Source organism: Leptodactylus fuscus, chromosome 2 (assembly GCF_031893055.1).
Source record: "Leptodactylus fuscus isolate aLepFus1 chromosome 2, aLepFus1.hap2, whole genome shotgun sequence".
Classification (NCBI taxonomy): Eukaryota; Metazoa; Chordata; class Amphibia; order Anura; family Leptodactylidae; genus Leptodactylus; species Leptodactylus fuscus.
The window spans coordinates 68,174,190-68,188,569 of record NC_134266.1 but is presented as its reverse complement, the minus strand read 5'-3'; the positions used below and the strand labels follow the sequence as shown (position 1 = coordinate 68,188,569).

Below are 14,380 nucleotides of genomic sequence, written 5' to 3'. Positions count from 1 at the left end.
AAATGTTACCAATCCCTTGCTGCGCCTGTTCTGATGCCCGCTACCCCCCAATGGTCTATACTTCCTGCTCCCTCTCGGCATACAGCAAAAGCAGCGGAAGCGGGTCCAGGAAGGACAGACCAGAGGGGGCCCAGCGAAGGCATAAGCGAGGTGAGCATCATTTTTAATTTTTTTAAGCTTTTGAGCTTTTTCTAATTTTTTTTTTTTTTTTTTTATCATCTAGACAATGTATTTGGCACTTGCACACAAATGTCCAGACCCCAATAGCCCTTTTAACATTTTTTTTAATACTTTTTATTCAGTGGTCTCCAACCTGTGGCAAAACTACAATCCCCAGCATAGTTTCTCTACAGCCGGAGAGCCGCAGCCTTCACACAACTAAACTATTTAATAGTATTGGGCATAAAAATGTCTTAGAAAAAAACAGGGTTGTTCATAAACCATTTATCACCTTAAAACACTGGAGTGTTTTTCATAAAACAACATGGGGGGATCAAAAGCAATAAATTCTGCTGTGACATAATAAGCTTTAAATTAAAAAAAATGAGCTTTACTATGTGCAACTCTAGTCAGAGCCCTGATGGTCAGGAATAACACCCATGTCTATAAGTTTTAAAGATACAGTTAAACGTCTATGAGACAACCAGCTAAAATTGCATTGATAAAGATGGCCAGTGTATCGTTGTCAGTTGTCATATATTGGTGAAATTGTCATATATTGTCAGTTGTCTTACTAAAGGGGTGGTCTTCTCAAAGAGGTACCCTTCATAAATGTATGCACAGTTGTGTCATATAGCATTATAAGGGACATTGTCTCTGTAGAAAGTAACTTGCTGTGTACCCCTCCTGTCTATCGTCTTAGCTCTGCCCATGCTACACTATTCTAATCTCTAAAACCACCAAAGAATTGGATGCATTTATAAAATAGACATTCTTTTCTGCCTTTATAAGGTTTAAATGGAAACAATAATCCATAGATATTAATTCAGAAGACAGAATTGGGGTTTCTTCACCTGTGGAAGATACGCTGTGGATTTTCCATTTGTATTTTTGAACAGGAAATGCGTAGAATGTTACAATCGCTGCAAAGTGGATGAAATTTTAGCAAAAAAAAAAAAAATCCACTAGTAAATGTACATGCATTGCGGATTATAAATCTGCGGCATGTCAGGTCAATTCTGCGGCATGTCAGGTCAATTCTGCTGAATAAACCCTCTGCAATGCACCAAAATGTAAATGCAATTTTACTACAAATTTAAGGCAAACTTCACAACACACAATTTGGCCACGTGCATGTACCTTTAAACGGCTTGCAGTCAAACTATTCCTGTTACAGGTCATTTACATGGTTGAGTTTCATATGTGGGAGCCGTATTTACCGGTCTGAACACTGCCGCGAGATGGACCTCTCTAGCGCTATACTTACCTATGATACTAGGAGTCCGTGCCGCCAAGCAAAACACAGCACTGAACTGTAATCACTATGGAGCTATAATTCTAGGATAGTGTTCAGACTGGTAAATATGGTTCTGACATGGACCGAATCAGAAAACACCCCTTTATTACCTGCACATGCCCTGACAGAGCATATGCAAAGTGGGCACCCCTTATGCTGGAGTCACACAATGCTTGTTTTTAATTAAGGACTGCTTGCTTTTTATTGCAGTAATGAGCATTTTACTATGTGTTTCAGCTGAGTAGTGGATTATTACTATGCCAGTAAACCAGAGGTTTCTATTTAATGGCCATTAGTTTTCAGGTGAAACACGTAGTAACATGTGCCATATATATATATATATATATATATATATATATATATATATATATATATATATATATATATATATATACAGTTCTTAAATACAAAAAGCACCATATGAACCAAGCCTTAAAGAATATATGTAACAATATTCATTCAACAACTATTATACAGATTTTCCTGAATGTCTCCTTAGGCAGCTGCAAATTTAGTAAAAGATTTCCTCAAAGCCATACCATACTTGTGTGACATCAAAAGACATGGAGAAATCCGTTAGAACTGTGGTCTACTATGCAAATAAGAAAAAAAACAGATAGCCAAAAATCCCAATTACTGTATTCGGACTGTATACTGTATTTCTGTTCTATATAATCCGTTCCAGTGGGCAGTATACTGTGTGCAGATGGCACATTTTCTCAATAGGGCTAGATGCATTTCATGTACTCCTTTTTGTAGGTAAAAACTTGGCAATCCAAACACTGATCATCTAATATATGGAGCAACCTACTGTATTACAGCACCATTGAGCAATAAAGTATAGGTCTATACTATACTAATACTACACTGCTGTTATATATAAGGAAATAGTCCATGTTTAAGGTATTAGTGACTTAAGTTGCTGGCCCAATGAGCTCAGTACTATGGAGGCTTCTTAGTTTCGGTTCATATCCATGGTCTATTCTGATTTCAGCTAATTAAAGTTATTTATAGCATAATGAAAAGTTATACAGTTTTCCCATATACTTTCTATATGAATTCCTCATGGTTTGCCAGATCTCTCTGCTTGTAGTCACTGGCCTGGATCCTTCACTGTTTTCTTCCATACAATGACAATCTGGTGCTGGTAATGTGCCACAAGTGTACAGGTAGCAGAGCACGCTCATGTAACCAGCCCCGCTCCTGTGTGCCCATCGCAGATGTTCATTCTATGGACAATGGAGGATCCTAGTAACTGTATGAGATCAGACATCAAGAAATGCATTGCTGAAACCATAATACCTGTCTGAAAATCTTTACAATGGTTCTTTGAGAGGTAGAAGGAAAACAAGATAGTTTAGCTGTAAAGATGGAGGAGACTTATTTAAAGGGATTATCAAGTTTAAGGAAATAACTGTTACTGTTTGTATAATATTTCATTGTACAGTTTTCCACTATACTTTCTGTGTCAATACTGCGTCCTACTGCTTTTTTAGAACTCTGCTTGCTGTCATTCCTTGTTTACTCCCAATAGCTAAAAATCAGTCCATTGTGATGTGATATACAGTCCATAGTCCATAGTCATGTGGTATGTGGTCCTTGCTCATGAGATAGACACACAGGCACACAGCTCATTACAAGGCTGAGCTTTGATTACTGTTTTGTGACTGTAACAAGCTGTGCACCTGTGTCCATCACATGACCATGGACCATATATCACATGACCATAGACCATATATCACATGACCATGGACTTATTTTTAGGCACTGGAAGAAAACAAGGAATAACAATAAAGAGAAATCTAGTAAACCATGAGGTATTCATACATAAAATGTATATTGGAATATTATACCCTCACACGTCAGATATTTGTACTTGTGGTTGCACACCAAAACCAGGGATAATGTATAGTGGGAAGATTTGCACTTGTTCCGTGTTCTCATCTCCTGGTTTAGACTTGCAATTAATGAAGCTACTGATGGTGTGAATATGGCCTAAGGCCAGCCATACATGTCAGTGGGCATTTCCACCATCAGTATTAAGGGGGGTGGTTTAGTTGTTTTAAAAAGATTTTTTTAAAACGGTGTATCTGCACAAATCAGATGATGCTTAGCTAAGAGTAGCCAATCATGTCATACAATGGTATTTTTTGGCTACCAACTGGCCAAAGTTATCCAGCATGCCTGATGTGTTTTTGGCAAACTAAAGTCTATTGTTGGCTAGCTGCAAATTACTGTTTTCAGCATCTACATATCCAATCGAAGGCCGGTCATGGGCCAAATTGACCATTTTGGCTGCCCAAAATCGAATATGTAGGCCAGCTTCAAACTATTAAACTATTCTGTATATTCTGTACCTTAATATATGAGACACTTGACTGTTAATACATTAGATGCATCTCTGGCTCTTTATATGCCAGAAAAAGAAATCTAGTCATTGCTACCTAGTGTTGCAATAGAAATAATGGTGTGCCTTTATGGGAGTTTGCCCCCAAAATACAGCATATCAACCCAGCAGTAGGGTCACCTGAATCACACAGAGGCAATATGAAAATGAACTCCTTGAAGCCAAGATGGTGTTGCTGTTCCCCCAAGAATTAGGTGACAATGCCCTTATTGCTCCAAAGAGTTCACTAACAAACATGGCGATATCTCGGCACCCAAAGCAGCGATTTACAAAGAGAATACATTGCTTCATTCAGGTGACTCTAACTTCTCTACTTGTAGCTGGTTTGATGTGCTGGGTTCTGCTGCCAGACTCCCTCTAGCACAGGGTGCAGGAATAAAAGTGGTAATGCACATATTTTATATTTCAGATTCATTTAGCTTGAGTAATAGCATATGAATGAATAGATGAAAGTAAATGCACTTAAAGCCAGTTAAACGTCCTTCGTTTTGAGTCCTATGATCAATTACATTTGTTATAGGGTTGAGAAAGGGAGCATAACAATAGGGGGTGCAGAGGTTACTCTTACACCTGAGTTCGTAGCCTGAGGGGACCTATAAGATTTTTCTGTCCTGATTTAGGGAGATCAGTACGATTAATGATGTGTCATGGTTATAGGGCATGCTACAGATTTTGCTTTAGGGCCAGTGAGCTTCGAGCTACCCCTATGAGTAGAGACATGCATAGAGGCTGACATGCAGTTTTACTGCTAAATGGTGCAATTTCCAAATTGATTGTTAAAGGGGTTATCCAGGCCTATGATATAGATTGCTGTGGCCTCATCACTACTTACCAAGGACAGTGCTGTCCATTGCTTAGTGGCTGTGCTGGGTATTGCAGTTCTACCCCATTCATTTGAATGAAACTGAGCTGGAGAATGGCCATGTGACCAAGGAACGTGATGTCCCTGCCTGAGAAGAGGAAGTGGAGCTGGCCATCATAGTCCCAGACAACCCCTTTAATGATGGCACGGTTATTAACAATTTAAAAACTTTACCAATATGTGGTAAAACCACATCAGTACTATTATCACCCTGATCACATGTCAGCCTGAATGCTTGTCTTTAACCTTAAAGGGGCTTTCCATACAAGTGAAGTAGGGTCAGATATGAAGCACAGCCACTGTTAAATGTACAGCACTTGCTTTGTTTTGTGTGAAGAGACCTCAGCACTCTTCCAAACGCTGCAGTCTCTTCAACCAGGTGATCGGTGGGGACCCTGAGAGTCGGACCCCCGCCGATCTTCAATTGATGACCTGTCCTAAGGATAAATCATCAAATGGTAAATCCTTAATGTGGTTTGGTTACAATGGGCACAATATTCTGCTTGATTTCATGAGCTTTCTAGATGGTTTTTTTTTCTTGCCTTATGCCTCTAAGAGCCTGGTAATATGTTCAACAAATATTGCAGTTAAAAGTGTTGGATTTCCTTGTACTATTTAGTTTAAGTAGATTCAGAACTGGTTATAATGCAAGAACCTGGAATATACCACGAGTATCATTCTAGGAAATAGAGACCTGTTCTGTACACAAGACAACAGTTATCTCCTGCTCTACTAAGGCGTATCAATTGGTAAATAGCACTTTGTTTCTGGACTTCCAAATGCTCATAATATTTTACAAAGAAATATTGTAACTTTGGTTTCTAAATTCCATTAATATTTAATTGTTGTTTTGTAAGACTTTTACCCTGCTACATTGTTACAGAAAGTATCTACTGAGATTGACTAGACCATCACTGTAAGTTTTTGGTGGCCTGACTTGAGTTTTCACAAATGCTTTTGTCAGTATCTACTGGTGGAGGCAGCCATTGTAGAGCTTCAACCAATATTCATGAGTATGTCGCGTATCGGTAACTAGGAGCTAGTGACCGTACAGAGGAACCAGTGCCGTTGCCATTGCTGATATGAATTAATTCATAGTCTGTATTCTCAGGAATTATGGTTACGCCTTCTGCCATGGCTGCCTCTATTTTGTGTCGGTGGCTGGTTATCACATATACAGATGTGTCTTTTCTTACCTTAGCTCCAAATTAGTTCCAGACAACCCCAAATGTTGAACCCGATTCAATATAATATCACAATATGCTAGCAAAACTCTCGACAGGCTGCAATTCACAACACAACCACTTGGTGGCCACACATAGACACATGATTGTCTCATGACAATATCGCAAATTATGTTGTTTTTTTTTCTAAACCAGTCATCTCATATCACACATCTTGGGACTTACTGGGCCAAGAGGGAAGGTTCGAAGGACACATCTGTACATACGTCTACGTCACCTAGACCTCAGTTATTTCACATGAATTCCACTTCCACAATGAGCTCTGATTATTTTTGGACAGAAGCTTCAAAAAATAATACAAAAATTGCCACTATATTTTTTCATATTGTCACACTAAATATTGGTTATAGCCTCATGACAATACAGCCTGCAGTACTTTTTATATTTTTTTTTCTCCTCATTTCATATTTTCTGCAATGAGTCTACTACAAATGCAGTTGTATTTGAATAGACGTATGGGCTTATATCCAAAGGCAAGATTCACCTGTAACCAAGGAGAAATAGAACACATTTTTTTCATATCCCTGTTTTATGTTACTCTAAAACTCTTTATATTTGTGCAATAACTACTTGCCATGAAGATGGGTGCAGCTGAAAAATGCCCTGACTACTAACACAGCACAAGATGAACTCAGAAGTGATGTACTTGTCTTTTTTTATCCTTATTTCTTGAGAACATTTGAATAAGCTCAGTTCCCCCGGTGTATTGTAGTGTCTGACATTTTTAGCAGTATTCTATTATTTTTATTTTATTTTTTTTATTTTTTTTTTATTTTTTTTCTGTACTGCATTAAGTCTTAGATGTTTTTAGAGCTTGTTTGTTATTCACGATCACAAGTTTAAAAATTTTTAAAAAAAAGGAAAAAAAAACAAAAACAAAAAATCCTCACGAGAGACCCAACTGACCAAAAAAAGTGTAATTTTTGTACACGTAGCTTTGAGAAGCCCATGTTGTGTTGCTGTGACTCCTTTTTTGTAGCTTTTTCTTTATTGGTATTTGTTCAAACATATAGTACAAGTTCTTTATGGCTGGCGACAGTGGGAATAGAGGTCCCGTCAGCAGGCATTGTTCTGTCTTTGTTTGGGTAGCCATAATAATGTTTGTTCTCAGCACTGTACAACGGTCCCTATATGATATGGAGAAGCAATATCACTGTATGAATCTCACACAATGTATTATTATTATTATTATTATTCACTAGCACCCTAGGTGTGATAATTGAAGTAAATATCTTTTATACAAACACAGTCAGTGGTGGTTTGTCATTCTTTTATGTGGTCGAAGCAGCAAACATTTACACCGGAGAATGAATATTCATGCAGTGTATTTATTTCAAACTGTTACAGTTGTTTTTTTTATCGATATATATGAAAAACCATAAATTATGTTAAAGATTATGTATGTGGATTTATTTGAAAAAAACTGTTTAAAAAAACAATCCATAACAAATTTTATATCCAACTCTAAAATCTGGTTGTTATTGGGCGGCACCATTGCTCTAGCCTTAAATAGTATATTGTAGCTTTTATGACATGCAGATTGCATTGATCTGTCTTATTTCCATAACCACAAGATTACATGCATAGCTTAAAGGGAATAGAAAGCATATTAAACCAGCAACACGGATAGGTCAATGTCATTTGAATGTAAAGCCCTTTTCCCAATGAAAATTTGCGCCTCCATTGCCGAGATATTCATTTATATATTCATCACTTATCTAAGAGCGACTCCATTGCTCCAAAGTTCTCTGCCCCAATAAGCTGGTGCAAATGTGAGAACACAGGGCCTGGTGAGAGTTCAGCTTAGCTCCCTGGCCCAGTCACTTAAAGACGGGAGGAGAGAAGGAGAACATAGTATGGCAGTGTGTGCACCACGGTTCTCCTGGGTGCTCATTTGCATATTGTGAAATAACTTAATAACTGGGCTACAGATGCACACATTTTCATGGGAGAAAGCGTAACATTCAGGTGAGTCTGACCTAGCTAAATGTTTTGCTGATTTAATATGCTTCACCCTGGTGACAGACTCCCTTTAATGCAAGACACGGTGGGGATGAGACCCAAAAATGTATTCATAAAACAATAAACATACCTCCAATTCAATAGATCTTCACTAAAAAAAAAAAATAATAATAATCCATATTCAGTATATAGTAAAGGGAGTCAGCTGTTTTCTAAAGCTATGCAGAGTGTTATACAACAATATACTGGTACAATACTGCAAGATGATATAATGCCTGGCTGTATAAGCATTACAAGTGACCTATTCAGGACACAATGAGGGCGTCCAATTAGTTTTAATTACAAAGAAAGCCTAAAGTAAAAACTGTGGACACATTTCAATAATTAGTAAAATATACCTTCTGGGGGTAACGTAACATACCTGGACTGTTAAGTCTTTCACTATAGTCACTCAAAGCAGGTTACAAAGGTGCTCTTTATACTATTTATCCTTAAAGCACAAGAAAAATGGGTGTATGCTACTGGGGTGTACAGGAGAAGTGGACTGAATGACGCCCCTTTCTCTGACATCATTTCCTGCTCTGCAGCTATTGGAGGAAGCTATATTTCACTGACTTCCTGTTCTGTCCACCTCCTACACTGTACACACAATACTGGTAATTCTGACAGTGAAAACAGTAAATAAAACAGAGTAAGGACAACACAAGACAAACGTGAAATATAGACTCGGGAAGGAACATAAGAGGGGACTGAGCTGATACTTGTTAGCACAGATGTCTCTCTCTCTCTACTAGACATGTTCAGCTGCAGTGCGGACATATAACAACAATCTGCAGAAATTCTTATCGAATGATCTAGGGGGGGATATGCCAGGTGTACGCACTGAAGCTTGCAAACGAAACGTCAGAGCATGAGGTGACCTATTGGAAGCCTGGTGTCTATAACCCCCCCCCCCCCCCCCCTCTCCTATTCGAGCTTATTGGGAATGAGCTCAGATGGGCAGTGTATGCCTACTGCTTCAAGCTCTGCTGCCTTGCTTATTGCTATGGCTGCACACTGTATATACACTGCTTCTTACTCCCCCCCTGTTGTCCTCTCTGACTCAGCAATGCCTTTACACCGTTTCCTTTTTTGAGCCATGGTAATAGGGAGGAGTTAGAAGCAGTGTGTATATACTGCCTCTATGACATTGGTGCATCAAAAGGCAAGGGGCCTAGCTAAAGGCAGTAGGCATATGCTGCCACTTTGAGCTCAGTCCCAATGTGCTGGAATAGGGGAAGGGAGTTGTAGAGACACTCTACTTCCAACAGTTCACATGGCACTGTGATGTTAGTTTGTAGGTCTCAATGCTTGCAAGGAACTTGCAAATGAAATGTCACAGATGTGGTCATGTCACATGACCTGAATGTAAATCAGGTAAACTGCAGCAAATTTTAACATGATGTATATTTATTAAGTTATATATAGAGAGAGAGAAATCCAATTATATGAACAATATTTTAACTGTTTACCAACATTGAAGCAGAGGGACCGCCACAGCCATCAGATCTCTACTGCACAGCAGAGACCTGGAACTATTGCCTGGGATCTAAGTGAACTGCTTTAGCACAGGGCTTCACATTGCTAATATGAAAAATGCTGTGTATTACAGTATCTGCAGAGTGGATGGGTCTCTGGCTAATCCTATCCAAACACACTGCAGAAATAAATGTGCAACGGAAATGCTAAGATTTCAACCGATATCCTTTTGTTAATTGCAGCATATCAGTTACACCTACGGAAATACTGGCTTTTCCCATATAGGTATAATAGAGACAGGAGATCGCCGGAGCTGTCATGTTCCTATGTCAGCCAGGCCCTTAGTGAATGCTCCCAGGCTTGTGATAGGACCAGTGGCGGAACTACCTCTGTAGTAGCCGTAGTGGCTGCTACAGGGCCCAGTGAGTCCTTGCTGCTTTTTTTTTAAAGAAAAAAATATTTTGTCACCTGCAGTTTTAACTCCAGAAGGTAACGGTCCCTATTTACCTACTGATCTCCACTACTGCCCACAGCTTCCCATTCAGCCCTCCAGGGGGCCACATGCATCCTATTTTACATCACTAACTGGGACATGATATGGAAGGCATTGGCCCCCTGGAGGGCTGAAGGGGAAGTGGAGGTTGCCATGGGAAGGAGCGGCGATTGGTAAGTAGGGGCACAATACTTGGTACTTGTTGGTCGAGGCTCGCTAGATTGGTCTTGCAAGATTCACCTGGCAGTTCGGACGGCCACTATTATTATACTCTGGGTCTCTTCAGACCCCAAAGTATAATGATCAGAGGCCCAGGGAAGTTGAAAAAGATAAGAACCAGCCTAGCTCACCTTTCTTGTGCTCCGATGTCACTTTCTGCTTTCTTTGGGACTCTTCAATGATATCACAGAAGTCATGTGGGTCAGGCTAGCATCACAATGCATAAATACACAGATGTATCCCACATCGAAAGATGGCAAGGAGTCATGTCGGAGCCCAGAATAGACCCCCAAATATAATAGTTGTTTGTGGATGGAGAACCCCAAAAATTTTGGGTTCTGACAAACCCAATTTTTTTGTAATATTATGAGCAAACACCATAGAGGCCACTAAGGGACATTATACCTTGTGTAGGGACCACTATGGGACATCATACTTGGTGAAGGGACCACTGTGGGACATGATAGTGTGTGTAAATGGGGCTTATACTGTGTGGGAGCCAGAAAAGGGAGAGCTATGCTGTGTGTGTGTGGGGGCCAGGTTAAAAGTTTGCTATGGGGTCCAGTCTGTGTTAGTTATGTCCCTGCACAGGTCTATAACTATTGAGATTAGTCGATGACCAGCCTCAATGGTCAAGTCGTGAATTTCCCATAGACTGCAATGCAACAAAATGCAACCAAAAATTCAAATCACCCCCTTTCCATATGAAATAATAAAAATAAATAAATAAAACCAAACATAAAAAAATGATACATACCCATATCTGAAAATGCCCATTCTACAAATAAATCTAAAAAATATATAAATATTTCTCCCAAACGGCAAAAAAAAAACCTCAAGTCAATCCTCCATTTCCCCGCCCAGTACCCGCCCACACTCTCCTAAGCCACAAGCCCCACCTTCCTAGGTCTGTAACACTAACCTGGGAGGCGGGGGCAGCGAGGTGAGAACAGGAGCGAGAACAGCGGGGACAGGACCAGCGGCAGAGCTTCTGTTCAGGTAAGTGTTATACCCGGTTCACATATGCTGATGTGTTCCGTCCGCATGAGGACCCCTACAGATGGAACACAAGCGCAACTGCAAGCGCTGTGCAGTTCAAGCACACTGACCCCATTATAGTCTATGGGGCCCATGCGCTTGAACTGCACAGCGCTTGCAGTTGCGCTTGTATTCCGTCTGTAGGGGTCCTCATGCGGATTCTTACGGGCAGAACACATCAGCATATGTGACCCAAGCCTTACGCTACTAGAGATGTTAGCTAGTCTCCTATTAGAATGAATGGACGCAGCCGGCGCGCAGGGGGTGCCGGCTGCAGCCATTCATTCCTATGGGACCTAGCTAACATTGTTAGCTTTTCCGACAATGCTTGGCCAGTAGCAAAGCATTGTGGGAAATGACCTCCGACCTTGATCCCACCTAAAAAGATCAGGATCGGAATTCCGATCGCGATCGTGAAATTTTCTCATTCGCCGATCGGAATCCGATCTATTCCAATCCCGATCGTTCAACCCTAATCCTTTCCCTTGTGCAGGACACGCACCCCAAACTTATTGTATCAAGTTACATGACTCCAACAAACAACCCTAGACAGATCCTACAAAGATTGTACACCCCAGTTACACCACACAGTGATCTCAGACTCCATTGTAATTACTTTACTGAAATTGTGATTTTGGTGAGAGTGTCCGCCGGGAAACCGTCCCCTATCCAGTTTCGCCGGGCTTAGGGCGGAAACCTGGTGGAATGACACATAGCTCACGGGGGCGCAAGTGTGAACGCCCCCTATCCATGACAATCTGTGTTAGAGGAACCAGAGTGAATCATACACTGTGTAATACTTTGTCTCCATTGGGAGAGGATAAACAGAAGTCTTCCATAGTTCACACACCACAAGGAGGTACGATTAAATAGATAGTTCATTGACTCGGGATGTGATATCCATTAGGATAGGTGAGAGACATCTCTGGCAGGGGACTATATTTTCAATATGGCCAATCGTTCTTCCCTTTTACATTTTTGTTGGGGAAGATTTGAGAAAAATCATCTTTATAGTGAACCACTAAAACTGTTGGGTTCGGATGACTTTAATTTAATATTTATGGGCACCTTAAAGGGGATCATAATACTAGAATACTCTGATTTTCTATACTTTAGGGATAACCAGATCTTGCATTCACGCTGTCCTGGTCAGAGCTTCTCCTGTAAACTATGATGATGTGACAAGCGGTTTTCTCCCATCCTATGGGCTGGTTATGTGTGCGTTTCGCTGGCTGTTTGTCAATTAGATTATTCTCTTCGTTACCACAAGTCTTGTTTCATTTAAAAAGTTGCAATAAAATGAACTTTTTTTTTTATTTTTTTGCTCAGATGATTTCAAAGTCCACGGAAGGTTTTTGGTGGACGGTTATGTAACACCTGGGGCACTTAGAGTACAGAATAGTGTATAGTAACTGCTTATGCCGGCACAATAGAAAGGTCAATAATAGCAATGTAATATTAGATGTAAGTACTAAAGAAGCAGGAAGGTTTAAGCTGCGGAGGAAGATTTGTCATTTTTCATTTTTAGAGACAATAGGGGCTCTGTGTAGCTGGTTTCAGTGGAGAAGCTCTTCAATATTCAGCTCCATTAACAGTCTTAGACATAAACACAGAGGTTTGTAGTACATTGCAAGGAAGATAAGCAGGAAATGGTTTCAGTGCGGATCGAAGAAAGATAACAATCCAAGAAAACAAAGTTAAAGCTATTAACCTCAAAAATCTTTCCTTATATTTCATTTGTCTGAGGTTAGACAATCTTCCCACGGTGCCGTGTATTTACCAAAAAGTAATCTTTACAATTGGTAATAAAGAATAGAAATCGCTTTGAGTTATGATATTGCTGTTTGTAGAAGTGAACTGTACAGCTCCTAGGCCCAAAGCAAAATCTGTAATGGGTCCCCCACTAACCATGAGCTATCAATAGTACTGGTGTCATCTAGGATCTTCTGCGCCCCCTATAGATAAATCCCTGACCATACCAATGGTACTAGACTCGGGGTCTTGGCCAAAAACGGTCACCTGTGAGCTCACTGGTGAGACAAATATCTACACAGCTATAAAACATCAAAACTCTACCTGCCCTCACCACTAGGGAGAGCTCACTGCATACAGAGCTATACTAATCCCAATGCGTTCCACTAGAGTTTATTGGTTCAGTTAATAGATATGCAAAGGTTTAGTGTAAAGATATACCATGAAGTGTGTAGTGTTTTAGGAAGCTTATTAAGAAGTTTATACATGGTTTCAAGATTGGACGTTCTGAAGAGGGATGGTATAATATATCTGATAGGGCAGGTTCACATCTGCGCTCCAATCTCCGCTTTCTGTTTCCATCTTCTGACCAAAAAACTGGGCAGGAGATGGAAATCGGCAGTCATTTTTGAAACCCTTTAATTTGAGCGTTTCATGGTCTCCACGGCGAAACCAATTTTTTTTTTTAACCAGACACAAACTCGGACATGCAGGACTTTGTGTCCAGTTAAAAAAAAAAAAAAAAAAAACTGTTTCGCCGCAGAGACCATAAAGAGCTCACGGGCAGACACACAACTGCCGGATTTCCGTCTCCTGTCGGCAGAAGACAGAAACTGAAAACGGAAACCGGGGCGCAGATGTGAACCTGCCCTTATAGGAGAAAGTGATCCCCCTCTTCTGCCACATGTCTGCACTCAGTCCAGGTCTACAAGAGTAGAAAATAGGGCGTAATCTTGGGATTATGACTTCATTACATGTGACTTGACATGTATAGTAGGTGTTAGAATTACTATTATTATAGTCCAGACCACTAGAACCTCAGGATAGTGACCATATTGTATGGGCTTAAATAGAGCAGTGTTATTATTTAGTATAATATTTTGCACTTTATTAATAAAGTTTACTAAGGTGTGACAAGGAGATAAAAAAATATTTCCCATAAAACGCAAAATGACTTTTACTGTTGGAAAAGTACAGTGGGTACAGACAGTATTCAGACCCCTTTAAATTTTTCACTCTTCGTTTCATTGTAGCTATTTGTGAAAATCAAAAAAGTTCATTTTATTTCTCATTAATGTACACTCAGCACCGCATTTTGACAGCTAAAAACCAGAAATGTAGATATTTTTGCAAATGTATTAAAAAGAAAAACTGAAATATCACATGGTTATAAGTATACAGACTCTTTGCTCAGTATTGAGTATTTGCC

At 39.9% G+C, this 14,380-nt stretch overlaps 1 protein-coding gene and 1 long non-coding RNA gene across 3 annotated transcripts in view; one reads left to right on the top strand and one right to left on the bottom strand.

The window, feature by feature from the left end:
* The window catches only part of LOC142194681 (uncharacterized), a 431,520-nt gene that overhangs the window by 260,168 nt on the left and 156,972 nt on the right, over nucleotides 1-14,380 (bottom strand). The gene's annotated exons all lie outside the window — the stretch shown is intronic.
* CUX1 (cut like homeobox 1) overlaps nucleotides 1-14,380 on the top strand; it is a 277,415-nt gene that overhangs the window by 221,273 nt on the left and 41,762 nt on the right. The gene's annotated exons all lie outside the window — the stretch shown is intronic.